Source organism: Nelumbo lutea, chromosome 3 (assembly GCF_056320005.1).
Source record: "Nelumbo lutea isolate HS-2025 chromosome 3, American lotus-T2T, whole genome shotgun sequence".
NCBI classification, from domain to species: domain Eukaryota; kingdom Viridiplantae; phylum Streptophyta; class Magnoliopsida; order Proteales; family Nelumbonaceae; genus Nelumbo; species Nelumbo lutea.
In genome coordinates this window covers 96,519,785-96,533,175 of record NC_142686.1, presented here as the reverse complement: position 1 = coordinate 96,533,175, position 13,391 = coordinate 96,519,785, and positions in this window count along the sequence as shown.

Genomic DNA, 13,391 nt, shown 5'->3' with positions numbered 1-13,391 from the left:
TGGGGTTTGCCACAGTTATAGAGAAGACTTAAAGTGATGAGGCATAGGAATCATATGGAAGGGGTTATAACAATGGAATATCAGCAGGAATAAGAAGTTTTGGAAATTTTCCAAGACATGTTTTTAAACATTCGAAAAAAAAACAAAATAAAGGCTTACTTCCAGCCATTGTCTTGGTGCTTGGCAAGATACTTTTTCTCTCACTTTTTCTCTCTATTTTAGATGGTGTAAGTGAGCAGAAGAGAGTAGTGAGAGGACCAAAATAACGGGTTTATACATCGTTTACCATCAAAACAGCTTTAGAAAGAATAAACTGAAACTTAATTTTGCATTACTCCCATTATTTTGCATTACAGCCATTACCTGCCATCATTTGCGCCACAATTATGTAACATTTTCACGTTACATGTTGCATTACACTAGTGTTATTAATTGGTACAAATGTTAACTAATAACCTTCATGAGAAAACAAAATGCACGGATCGTGGTGATAAGTCCTCTAGATGCAAGTAATATCAACTATGTATTACAATGCATTTTACTTTCCAAGTTCTTCATATGGTAACAACACTTAATGAATAAACCTTATGTTTATTCTAGGTCCAAAATAAAGTACATTTTTCTCAAATAATTTAAAGTGCACACAAATATGAGAAAACATTTGAACATATATAAGAGTTTCATCAATAATTTGAATGTATATATACAATTACAAAGTAGAAACAAGTTTCATTCTTTCTACATGATCATTGAATTTCAATGGTGGCATGCCCTTAGTCAAAGGATCAGCAATCATCAACTCACTGCTGATATGCTCAATGACCATTTTCTTTTCTTTAACATGTTGTCTAATGGCTAAGTACTTAATGTCGATATGTTTGCTTTGACTCCCACTCTTATTATTCTTAGCCAAAAACACAATAGCTGAGTTGTCGTAGAAAATCCTTAAAGGCCTAGAAATAGAATCCACTACTTTAAGCCCAGAAATGAAACTCTTAAACCATACACTGTGTGAAGTAGCATCAAAACAGGAGACGAACTTGGCTTCCATTGTAGAAGTGGCAATCAAAGTTTGCTTAACACTTCTCCATGATCAACACAGCTAGCAAAGTCTGCATCAGAATAGCTAACCACATCCAAGCTGTCTGTCTGTCTATACATAAGCATGTAGTTTTTAGTTCCTTGGAGATACCTCATGAATTTCTTTGTAGCTCTCCAGTGGTCTATACTTGGATTACTTTGATATTGCCCTAATATCCCAACTGCATATACAATTTCAGGTCTTGTACAGACTTGAGCATACATAAGGCTCCCAACTGCAGAAGTATATGGAATATTTTTCATAGATTATCTCTCAAAGTCATTTTCGGGCATTGATTCAAACTCAACTTATCGCCCTTCACTATGAAAGCAACACTTGGTGTACAATCCTTCATCTGAAATTTCTCCAAAACCTTGTTGATATAGGTTTCTTGTGATAGACCTAGAACACCACGAAATCTATCTCTATGGATCTTGATGCCAATGACATAAGATGCCTCACCCAAATCTTTCATATCAAAGTTTTTAGAGAGGAATTGTTTCACCTCATGCAGCATACCCATGTCATTAGTTGCAAGCAAAATATCATCCACATATAAAACGAGAAAACAAATTTTACTCCCACTGACCTTCTGGTATATACATTGATCCATGGAATTTTCAACAAAACTGAATGAGAATTACTTCATAGAATTTGAAATACCACTGATGGGAAGCTTGTTTTAAACCGTATATAGATTTCTTAAGCTTACAAACCAAATGTTCACCATCACTAGAAGAGAAACCTTCAGATTGTTTCATGTAAACCTCCTCTTCTAGATCACTATTAAGAAATGTTGTTTTTACATCCATTTGATGCAACTCAAGGTCGATCTCTGTGTAATCGATTCTCTCTTTTTGAGTAAACCTCTTAGCAACGAGTCTCGCTTTGTACCTCTCAATGTTCCCTAATGAGTCTCTCTTGGTCTTAAAGACCCATTTACAGCCAATGACCTTCGCCTCATTAGGTAACTCCACAAGATTCCATACTCCATTGCTTTTCATGGAATTCATTTCTTCCTTCATAGCATCATCCCACGAATCAGACTCTTTGCAATTCAAGGCTTGTAAAAATGTTTCAGGATCATTTTTGGCTCCAATGTCAGATTCTTTTAGATACACTATATAATCACTAGGAACTGCTGATTTCCTTTCATGAGTAAATCGTCTTAATATTGGACCATCTTCACATTGAGAAGATCGTGGTTCAACTATTTGTTCAGGAACTTGAGGTAATTCTTGAACTGGTTGATCCATTGGAAGATTTCAGCAACTTGTAGAACTTCAGCGATTGGTTATTTAATATTTATTTGAACTTGAGGAGTGCTATAAACTATTACCAATCTATCTGAAAACGTAGAAGGTTGAGTTTCTGTATGATCATGATCAGGAATTAAGTCCCTAAATCGATCCCTCCCATTGATCATGTCATTTTCAAGAAACTTGGCATTTATTGATTCCACAATCCTAGTAGAGTGAGATGGACAATAAAATCTGTAACACTTAGACGTTTTAGCATAGCTAATGAAAAAACCACTAATCATCATTGGGTCTAGCTTTTTCTCTTGTGGATTATATATTCTTACCTCAGACAGACATCTCCAAACATGCATATGTCGCAAACTCGGTTTCCAACCTTTCCATATTTCAAAAGGTGTTTTTGGGACAACCTTGGTTGGAACATGATTCAATATATATGCAACCGTCTTTAGTGCTTCAGTCCACAAAAATTTAGGAAGATTGGAGTTATTAAGCATACTCTTTACCATGTCCATCAGTGTTCGGTTCCTTCTCTCTGCAATACCATTCTGGTCCGGAGATCCAGGCATAGTGTGTTGGGCAACAATCCCATGTTTTTGAAGAAACTTGGCAAAAGGACCAGGTGCTTGTCCACTCTCAATGTATATTCACCACCTCTATCAGATCTCACTATTTGTATTTTCTTCCCGAATTGGTTCTCTACTTCAGCCTTAAAGACTTTAAAGGCATTCAATGCTTCATGCTTGTTATGAAGCAAATACACATACATGTATCGTGAGTAATCGTCGATAAAAGTGATGAAATATTTCTGATCGGGCATATCCATGTCTAGACAACATATGTCAGTATGTATGATTTCTAATATGTTTGAACTCCTTTTGGCACTCTTCTTAGACTTGTTTGTCTGCTTACCCTTGATGCAGTCCACACAAGTCTCGAAATCAGCATAATCAAGAGTACTAAGTATTCTGTCTTTTACTAATCTCTTAATTCTATCTATAGAGATGTGACATAATCTTTGGTGCCATAACATAGAAGAGTCCTCATTAATATTACACCTCTTACTGCCAGTATGAACATGCATTGAACTATTAATAGCATCATTTTGTAAGTAAATACGATAAATACCATCAGATAAAATACCATTTCCAATACAACTTGATTTATAAAATAAACTAAAAGAGTTGTCTTTAAAAGCAAAGGAAAAACCAAACGGCATAAGTCTCAAAATAGAAATCAAGTTTCATGAGAAACTTGGTACATAAAAGGTCATTTTTAAAAATAAAACAAAACCACTACATAAAGTTAGGGTGCATGTTCTTATAGCCTTCACATTAAAGCCCATCTTGTTGCCTGATAAGATGCTCAGCTCACTTCCCATTGGCTTCCTTAGATTTTGCATATTCTGCAAAGAGTTTGCAATATTGATTGTAGAACCAGAATCAATCCACCAGGTGTAAATATTAACATTAACCATATTAGATTCATAACAAACAAATGAAAATAGATTACCTTTCTTCTCAAGCCACTTCTTGAACTTGGCACAATCTTTCTTTACGTGTCCCTTATTAATATTAGATTAGGGCAGTATTTTACCTTTCCCCTTCTGATTAGCCTTAGAAGTGGTGGCCTAAGATTTGTCAACTTTGTTCTTCCCGTTGACCGTGGCCACCATTGCACTTTCACCCAATTCCATCACAAGCCTCTCCTATTCTTGAACACACATGATCATTAATTCATTAATGAACCATTTATGATTATGTGTGTTACAAGAACTTAAAAGGCACGTACTGTTGTGGAAGGGTGTTCAAAATGAAGTGCACTAGGAAGGACTCTGATAAATCTACCTCAAGTTTTTTCAGTTGAGCCGCTATGTCCCGCATTTGCAAAATGTGCTCACGCACACCCTTTCATAATTAGAGTGCTTATCAAGGCCTTCTCTGAAGTGACAAATTGATCGTCAATGGCTTTCAACAAGTTGCAGACTTTGTCATATTGTTCAATAGAACCACGAATATCAGCAGTAATTTTTGTCTTGATGAATACTACGCCAAGCCTATTGGATCTCTCCAGCCGCTCATATCACGCAATTTCAACAGGAGTATTTTGTTCAGTTACAACTGTTGGTTCGTCATTCTTTATAGCATAGTCCATGTCCATCCACCTTAAATGAAAGAGGATTCTTTACTTCCATATTTTATAATTGTCACCCCGAAGTTCAGGAATGTCAAGACGCATATCAGAGTAAGTAGTAGGTTGAGATACTATAAAATGTCCAAATGTTTATGTCAAAATTTGAGGCTTTCAAAACTAAATTGCATGTGTTACCAATGTAAAATATGCACAAAATTAAATCTAATGACATAAAAATTGCTTGTGGGCTAAATTTTTATTCAAATAGATCAATATGTCTTTACAATAGAAATGTCAAATTATTACTTTTCGAGTATTTTATGAAATAATTTGATTTTCTATTTTCAATGATAAAACTACCAAACTATATTCCAGTTCATAATCCCTATGGGTAAATTATGAAAATAATCTGGTATTTTATCCTAATTAATTATATAGATATAACAAAATTTCCTGTAGGATAAATTTTATCATATCAAGTATAATTAATCACAATTTATGTGATATTAACTTAATGTATAATTTTTAATTAACTGAAAATGTTGTGGCTATTCTCCAATTAATCAAAATTATATTGATCACTAGACAATTTTTCTTATAGTGTTCCAGGCTCTACTTAATGCATAAGAACTATTATTCCTCAAGTGATAAGCATTTACCAAGAATAATCACATAATTCATGCATAAACTTAATTTGAGCAATATAATAAAAAAATGCCCAAAAATAATTGCTTATGTGATGAAATAACTTAAACTAAAATTGTATGCATAAAATAAAATTATACATACATATTCACAAAATTTAGGCACATATATAAAACTAAACACTAAAAGTGTTATTTTCAGTAACTACCAATATATTGTAGCCCAAAAAATTATTTATGCACTAAAAATGACAAATTAAAATTATACATGCACAGAATATAATTGTTTATGATCTCAGATCAGAAATAGTCAAAGAAACCCAAAGCAACACATTTAATTTAACAGCCCAAAATATATAGGCATCGAAACTGTAACAATTTTGTTTACATGTGAGCCAATCTAACATGACAAGGTAGAGGCAAAAGCAAGGCTCTGATACCAAATGAAAGTAGAATATATATATATATATATATATATTTCCAATACATGTTTCTAAACATTCGTAAAAAGAAAACAAAATTAAGGCTTACCTCCAACCATTGTCTTGGTGTTTGGCAAGATACCTTTTCTCTCACTTTTCCTCTCTATTTTAGATGGTGTAAGTGAGTAAAAGAGAGTAGTGAGAGGACCAAAATAATGAGCTTATATAGCCGTCTACCATCAAAACAACTTTATAAAGAACAATCTGAAACTTAATTTCGCATTACTCCCATTGTTTTGCATTACTGCCATTACCTACCATCATTTGCTCCACAATTATGTAACATTTTCATGTTACATGTTGCACTACAATAATGTTATTAATTGATGCAAATGTAACGTAAAAACGTTACAGGTCAAATGGGCACACACTTATCTATAGAAAGCTGGAATCTGGATAGTTCCTATTCACAACTTACAAGAGAGTGGGAGGAGAATCTGTTGGAATTGATTCAAGAGACTTTTATTAGTCCACAATCCAACCAAAGTCCAACTTCTAGTGGGGATTTCATAATTGACATCAAGACCTTTTCGGTTCAAGAAACACCATGGTTACTCAAAGTTTGCAGCCATGATGGATTAGTGGTGGAGGAACACCATGGTGCCTTGAATTCATTCTTTCAAAAAATTTGCAACTTTTAAGTTTTAACAAGTTAGAAGTTAGAAATTTACAATATGAAGGTTTTCATGAGCATCGAAGATATAAGAAAGTAAGAGGAAGAAATGCATTGTTAGATGGATTATAGGAATCCGGGTCACCTAGGGAGGAGGGGTTGGTTATCTTTGTATTTTTATGATAAAGTATAAGAAATTTTATTAAAATTGTTGATAATTCAAATAGTGGGCCAACAACTTTATGGGCCCAATTCTCTTTTATGTTTTTATTTCTTTTTACGTTCTTTTAGTTGTTGGGCCTAAGCCCACTTGTTCTTTTTTTTTCATTAGCTTGTGGTCCCTTTGGTCCAACCACCCTATTAAGGGATGTTTAATCTTTTTATTTACAAAATTAAGTATGAATACAATTGAAGGAGGCGGTTAAAGAACATTTTGGCATCTCCCGTTATTGTTATCTTCTTTCATCTTCTTCACAAAGCCCTTGTTCTCTTAATTTTCTAGCAATCTTTCTTTCATTTTTCAGTTTCTACTAAAATAAAAAGATTAAGAAAGTCTAAAAGATATCACATCAAACACAAAAACATGACAATTGTTCTCCAAAACAAGACAACAACCAACAACATCCACCTACTTCCCAAAGCATTCCCTAAACAATCCCAAAGGTTTTCTTAGATGCTCTTTGGTATCTTTGAATTTAAGATGATACAACACCTGGCATTGACTTGTTTGGGCTTGCCTCAAGCTCAAGGGGCTTGGTCGGGGATCTAGGGGCCGACTAGCAAACCTATAATATAGTAGAATGAATGTTCCCATTACTGTTGCTGAAAGGTTTTCCAATTCCTAAAGCATTAATATTATCCATAATGCATTTGCCAAAAAAAAAAAAAAAAAAGAGATGTTCTAGAACAGGCAGAACTGGAAATTGCTGAACAGGTTGAACAAGAAACCTATAATATAAGCTCAAACCCAAAAATTGCTGAACTGGAAAATTACACTAATTTCTAGAACAGGCTAGGACAGGCCAATTCTCATTGAAATGAACTTGGTTGATCAAACAGATCGGCCTTGTTCCAGAACAGGCTAGAAACATATCAGCCTTGGAGTATAATTTATAGAGAAAATACATTAAAAATAATTCAACAATCCAAAAAGGTCAGCTTTTTTTCATAGAGTTCAACAAGCTCACAAACTAAAGTTCAAGGCACTAGTGATATTTTTTGACTAAGCAAAGCTTATCAAACATCAAAAGTTACAAGAGTGTTACTTCACAAGGTTTGCTTTGACAATTCCCGTAGTTTGCATCAATCTACAAAAAGAGATGTTGAAAAAAGTTTAGATTTACAGACCAATGTGAAATTTGGTAGATTTAAACAAGAAAATTATAAGGTATAGGGGTGTTACCTCACCACTATTAGTTTTCTTCCCATTGCCAATTCCTAAGACCCATGCACCACAAAAAACATACAAAAGAATGTGCATAAGTAACACAATGTGTTATAGTCTATTAATCAAAACTTTTGTGCACCATAAACAAAATACAAAAAAGAGGTGCACAAGTAATCTTTACAGCTCAAAACACTTTGTAAAAACTAAGATAGCTAAAAGTCTTCAAAGCTAGTCATCTATGTCCAACCATCAAAAGTCTTCAAAGCTACTATAGGATGAACTCTCATTAATGCCTAGAGTCATGTGAATCCACTCCTTCCTATGTCCTTTTGGTACTCCATAAAATGTCATAGCTTGTTTTTCATCCTTGGAAAGGATGTTATATGCCGTCAGTATTAACTCATTTGGCAGCACACTAAGGCATGAAGTAACATCCTTAAACAAATCTTCTTTGTTGCCAAAGACTTCAAAACCATGTTCCGCATCCCTTGCCAATTTCCCAAGATTCGTAGCCACTTCCTCAATTTTGTCCGCAACCATCTCTAAAGCCTTTCGCTTCCCTGTGCTCTTTGGGATATTAGTTGATCCACTGTCTTGTCTAGTATCTCAACTGTTGGAGTATAAGGAGTTGAATTTGACTATTGTCTAAGAATCTCTCTTGCAGTTGCAACACCAGTTCTTGTCACTTGGTCATTTCCACAAACCAAAGCCAATTGATCATAGTTTGTTATTGGCTTCCTTTGAAATTGTTAGGCTTCTGGGTGACCCTTCTGACCAAAACACATTTAGTACACATTTTCCAGAGTTCAAGTAATGCAATATAAATCATAAGTAGTCAAAATTACACTTACCTCTATGTAAGTTGCCCATACGATTGGCTCTGCTTCCACTGTCTTTGTTTGGTCATTCCATGAGAAGCCACTTTGGTTCAGAAGAGCTTTGAGCACAGTGAATTTTTTCTTAATAGTTTTTAGACAATTTCTAATATTATCTTTGTTGCAATCAATTCTTAACTTGGAGCTAATAACTCTACTTGCAGCTGTATAAGCGACACCTTTAAAGCTTTTGTCAACTTTATTTCCTAAGTTGACTTGATCAACCAAAACATCAATTAGGCGATTGTCCATTTCTATAGTCCAAGTCATGTTAGTTTTATTGATTTTAGCATCACTCCCATTGTCTTGCCCCTCCATTCCTGTAAGATACTATTAATTATGTAACAAATAAAAATTTATGATCTATGCAATAAATCCAGACATCCATATAAAATCTTGCAATGGAATTTAAATAGAAAAGTAATTTCACTTAAACTAATAATAGAAACACTCAATAAAGTCTTCAAATATGGACATATAAAACTATCCATTATAAAGTAATACAAAAAACATTTCTAAAAACATATACGAAGAATAATTAATTCATTCATGTCTATTGCGAGACTAAGCCAAGTGATAGTCATTCCACATCATATTTGCAATGGTTTCACACAGAAGAGCTCCAAATCTAGACTCTGCATTTCTACTTGCATGTTGAGAAGGCATAGAGCTCCGTGGTGCTTCCTGTTCATCATCGCACTCATCATCATCATCTACTTCTTCGCTTTCTAATGTGTGGTCCTCTGGTTCAAATAGCCTCATGATGTAATCATGTGGATTGACACCCATGACATGATTGTGCAAGATACAATATGCACTCAAAATTTTAACTTGTGTCTTAAAAGGATAATGTTGTTTAGAGACAAGGATGGGAAAACGTTTCTTGAGCACTCCAAAAATCCTTTCAATTACATTTCTTGCAAAAGAATGACGAAGATTGAATAATTCCTTTAAATTTTCTGGTGTGTGTGTCCCTCATTCTTTCAAATGATATCGTGTGTTCCTATATGGTGTAAGGAAGCCCGTTTTTAGTGGGAAAGCCGCATCAGCTAGGTAGTATTTACCTAATTACAAAAACATGAAATTAATATAGTGAAAAACTAGCAAAATTAAATGCATGTTTGCATTATTTGTGATTTTTTATATTGTACCTTGTGGCACATGAAGCCTATGTTCTCTTGTGAGGGCAGAACTTAACACCTTAGAATCTGATGCTGCACCTTCCCATCCCGGCAAGGCATGTAAATCATAGATTGAATGAGCATGCAACTAAAATGTTTTGGCTAGGGTATGACTTACAACCTCTAAACTTAGCAACCTCTATATTCGGGACTTTCACAGGGAGATGTGAACCATTAATTGCTCCTACACAGTTTTGCCAGTTACTTGCTTCACCACTTTAGGTATTATTGTTTCACCATGAATTACAAGAATAAATAAAATGTATTCAAGAGGAAGTAGTGATTACCTTGAAATAAGGCCAGACATCGGACCTGTATCTAATTTCTAGAGGTACCTCTGTTCTACTTGGCTGTATTAAGTATCTATCCTCTAAACTTAAGATTGCATCTAATACTCTATTGAATTGTCGACTTACTGTCTCACCTGATCGGCCAAAATGAAAGCTCATTGTGCGGTTCTTGACATTGTGTGCAAGTATATGGAGAAACCTAGCAACCTGTTCTTCTACAGTACTCACTGTATCACTTATTCTACTGGTCTCTCAAAGTATTTTGCATAATCGTGCAAATGCCTCCTTCCTCATTCTTAATTGATTATAATAATCAATCTCTCTTCTCTTGTAAAGTCGATCTAACAAATCAGCCCTTTGTACATCTCGGTTAGTAGAGGGCTCTCTGTCTATATAATTTAGGTATTCTTCTAAGACTAATAGTACAACATATACTGAAGAAATTGCAGCATCAACAATAGATGCTAGTATGAGATGCCTTTACCTTTCCATCTAAGTTGGAAAATTACAAAGTATAAGAAAAGTTAATAGTAGATAGAGAAGAGAAGATGATGTAAAGATGAAGCTTATTTCTTTCTTCTAGTTGCATTTAGCCTTCATTATCTTATAATCCAATAAAGTAAAATGACTGAAAAATTTACCAAATTTTGTTAAATTAATCTCCTACAAAATTCACTCAAAGCATATCGATTCTCAAAAAAAAAGGGAAAGGCATTTAATCTCCTACAAAATTTATCAAATTTTGTTAATTTAATCTCCTACAAAATTCAGTCAAAGCATATCAATTCAGTCAAAGCATATCAATTCAGTCAAAGCATAAACAACAAAATTCTAGTTGTTTGCTTTCTCTACGCGAGGAACACTCCCGCGGAACGATGCCAAATAGGGCTTAGTGACCTTCCTCTACTTTCCGAGTCATTGAAGAGTTTTGAGTGGGAACAAATGAAGTGTAATTTTTTCTCTCTGGACTTGAAATATTAAGGCTTATAAGTCCCCTAATTCAAGTTTGGGTCATATATTGTAAAATGCAGGAATCTATTTTGCTGCATATGGTAACTGATAAAGGAATAATGGAACACCAAACAAAGAATGACATGCTAGGTCATTTATATAATGCACCCAACCAAATCTGTCTATACAAGTATAGACATATTCTTGTGCATTTTAGATTTACTTTTGTATAGCTGCACGATATGCTGTTTTTTAATTATGTTATATATTGTTTTTTGAATGTTACAATATAAGCATATAACACATGTGATTAGTTTTCTATTCTGTCTCCTTGCTGACCTGGGAATTTTCCAACTTCCAAGTGGAAGCTTATTAGATGGGGAATACCAATAAACAGTGAGTTTATGCAAGTTAATCAAGTAAATGAACTTTCAGGTCAATTTACTGTTTATGGTGAATATTTATTACACTTCCCAATCAATAATTATTTTTACATTCACTCACTTGCACCAGTAAGTGATTACTATTTGGCAGGAATTCAAGATCAGATATTAGATAAAAATCATGAAAAACACCATTCAGTTCAGGGATCCATCCCCATGAAAGTTCAAACTATATTCTCTCTAAAGTACAAAAAAACTAATGCAGACATGGAAGCAAGGAAAGAAACCATAAGTTTCTCTATATATCCAGCACCAAGGGCGTTTTTTTTTTTATTTTGGGTGATCTGATCTGATTTTTTTTTCTTTTTTTGTCAATTTGAGTTTTTTAATAGTTACATTATGATGTGCTAATTTCTTAGGAATGGGATTGTGACCTTAAAGTGTCACAATAGTTTAAAGAGTCTTTTTTTCCCTTTTTCTTAACCCAGAATTGCTCCACGGCCCCGGAGTGGATCCTTTTTTAAAGGAATTTTATTAATTCAGAAAAGATGACATTTTTAAGAGATACAACTACTAGCACCCAATGAGCCGATACCATTCTCAACTGGTCATCATTATAGCCTAATACAATTGATCCCTAGATACCCCTTGTTTGGCTAGAGCATCTGCCAAACCATTTGACCCAACTGAATGAGGCCTCTTACTTACTTGCAAGGTTTCCAATTTCTTTCAATATTTGTTTATATAACCATCCCCCTTTACTGTTGTTTTTCAACCAATCCACCACCAACATAGAGTCACCTTTGATCTCCAGCTACCTTAAATTAAGATGTTTAGCTAGCTTTAGACTAGAACAACAGAAGTTTCAGCTATAAAGGAGTCTTCTAACCCTATTGGGCTTGCATAGAGAACTACTATTAACCCATTTCAATCCCTAAAAACACCCTCAGTGCCTCTGAGGGCCTTGGATCACAACCACAACGTTAGCAAGCATAGTGAAGTGAAGCAAGGGCGAATGCAATGACCTTCCTTTCCTAGTTGTATGAGATACTTTATATGTAATTATTCATAAGAATATTTTCAAGCCATATATTCATAAAAGAAAGATTATGAAGCCATATAGAAAGCTATTTCTAAAGAATGAGGGACGAAGATAAGTTATATGCAGTCCATAGAACTGTAGTAATCTACCCAATCGGTTACTAGGAGTCAACTAAAGAACTACAGTAAAACAAGGAATTAAGTCGGCACTTCAGAAGAACCAATCGGTTCCCTCTTCTTTTTTTTTTTTTGGTAATAGCTCCATCGTCTTCTTTGATCATGGTAGAAAAAGGGTTCTGAAATCGAACCAAAAGAAATAGCAGTCTTGTTGGAAGTCACAATGGAAAAAAAATGCACAAATAATGTTGATGACCACTGGTGAAAAGAGCAAACCAGTAGTGATCTAATGGTCGAATATGCATTTCAGGATAAGTCATCACTTCAAAATAACAAAAAACAAAAAAACAAAAAAACCCCTTCGTCACAACACTGTAACTTGAATCTCAGAAAACCCCTTTACCTAACAAATCTCATTTTTCCCCTGTGCATGTCCTAACAAATCTCATAAAATGAGAAGGCTAAAACAGAGATTGGCGCAAGTAGTGAAGAAGATGAAATGGAGCTTCTCCTTTGCTTGCTAAAACAGGTTGCCCTAACAAATCTCGCCTACACAAGGAGAATGGAGCTTCTTCTTGCCAAAAATAGTGAAGAAGATGAAATGGGGTTAGTCATTGCAGAGATTGGCGCAACAATGGTAAAGACATTCTTATCTACCAAAATATGCAAGAAAATAGAGGAAATGGCTTGCCAAAGCAAGAGGAGTGTAAATCTGATCTTACCTTTGTTTGAAATCAGCAAAGAAGTCGCCGGAGATACGACCGTTAGGATGTTTGGCTAAAGGAAGAAGAGACTCTCGAGTTCCTGACAAAGACCAATAACTTTTCTCAAGCGCGTCTCACGTTTTTACTTTTTCATTCGGATCGCACTATTTTGGTGTGATCCCATTTACTTATTTTCGAGATACTGCTTCTCACTCTTTTCTCATCCCATACCATTGTATCCTAATAATCA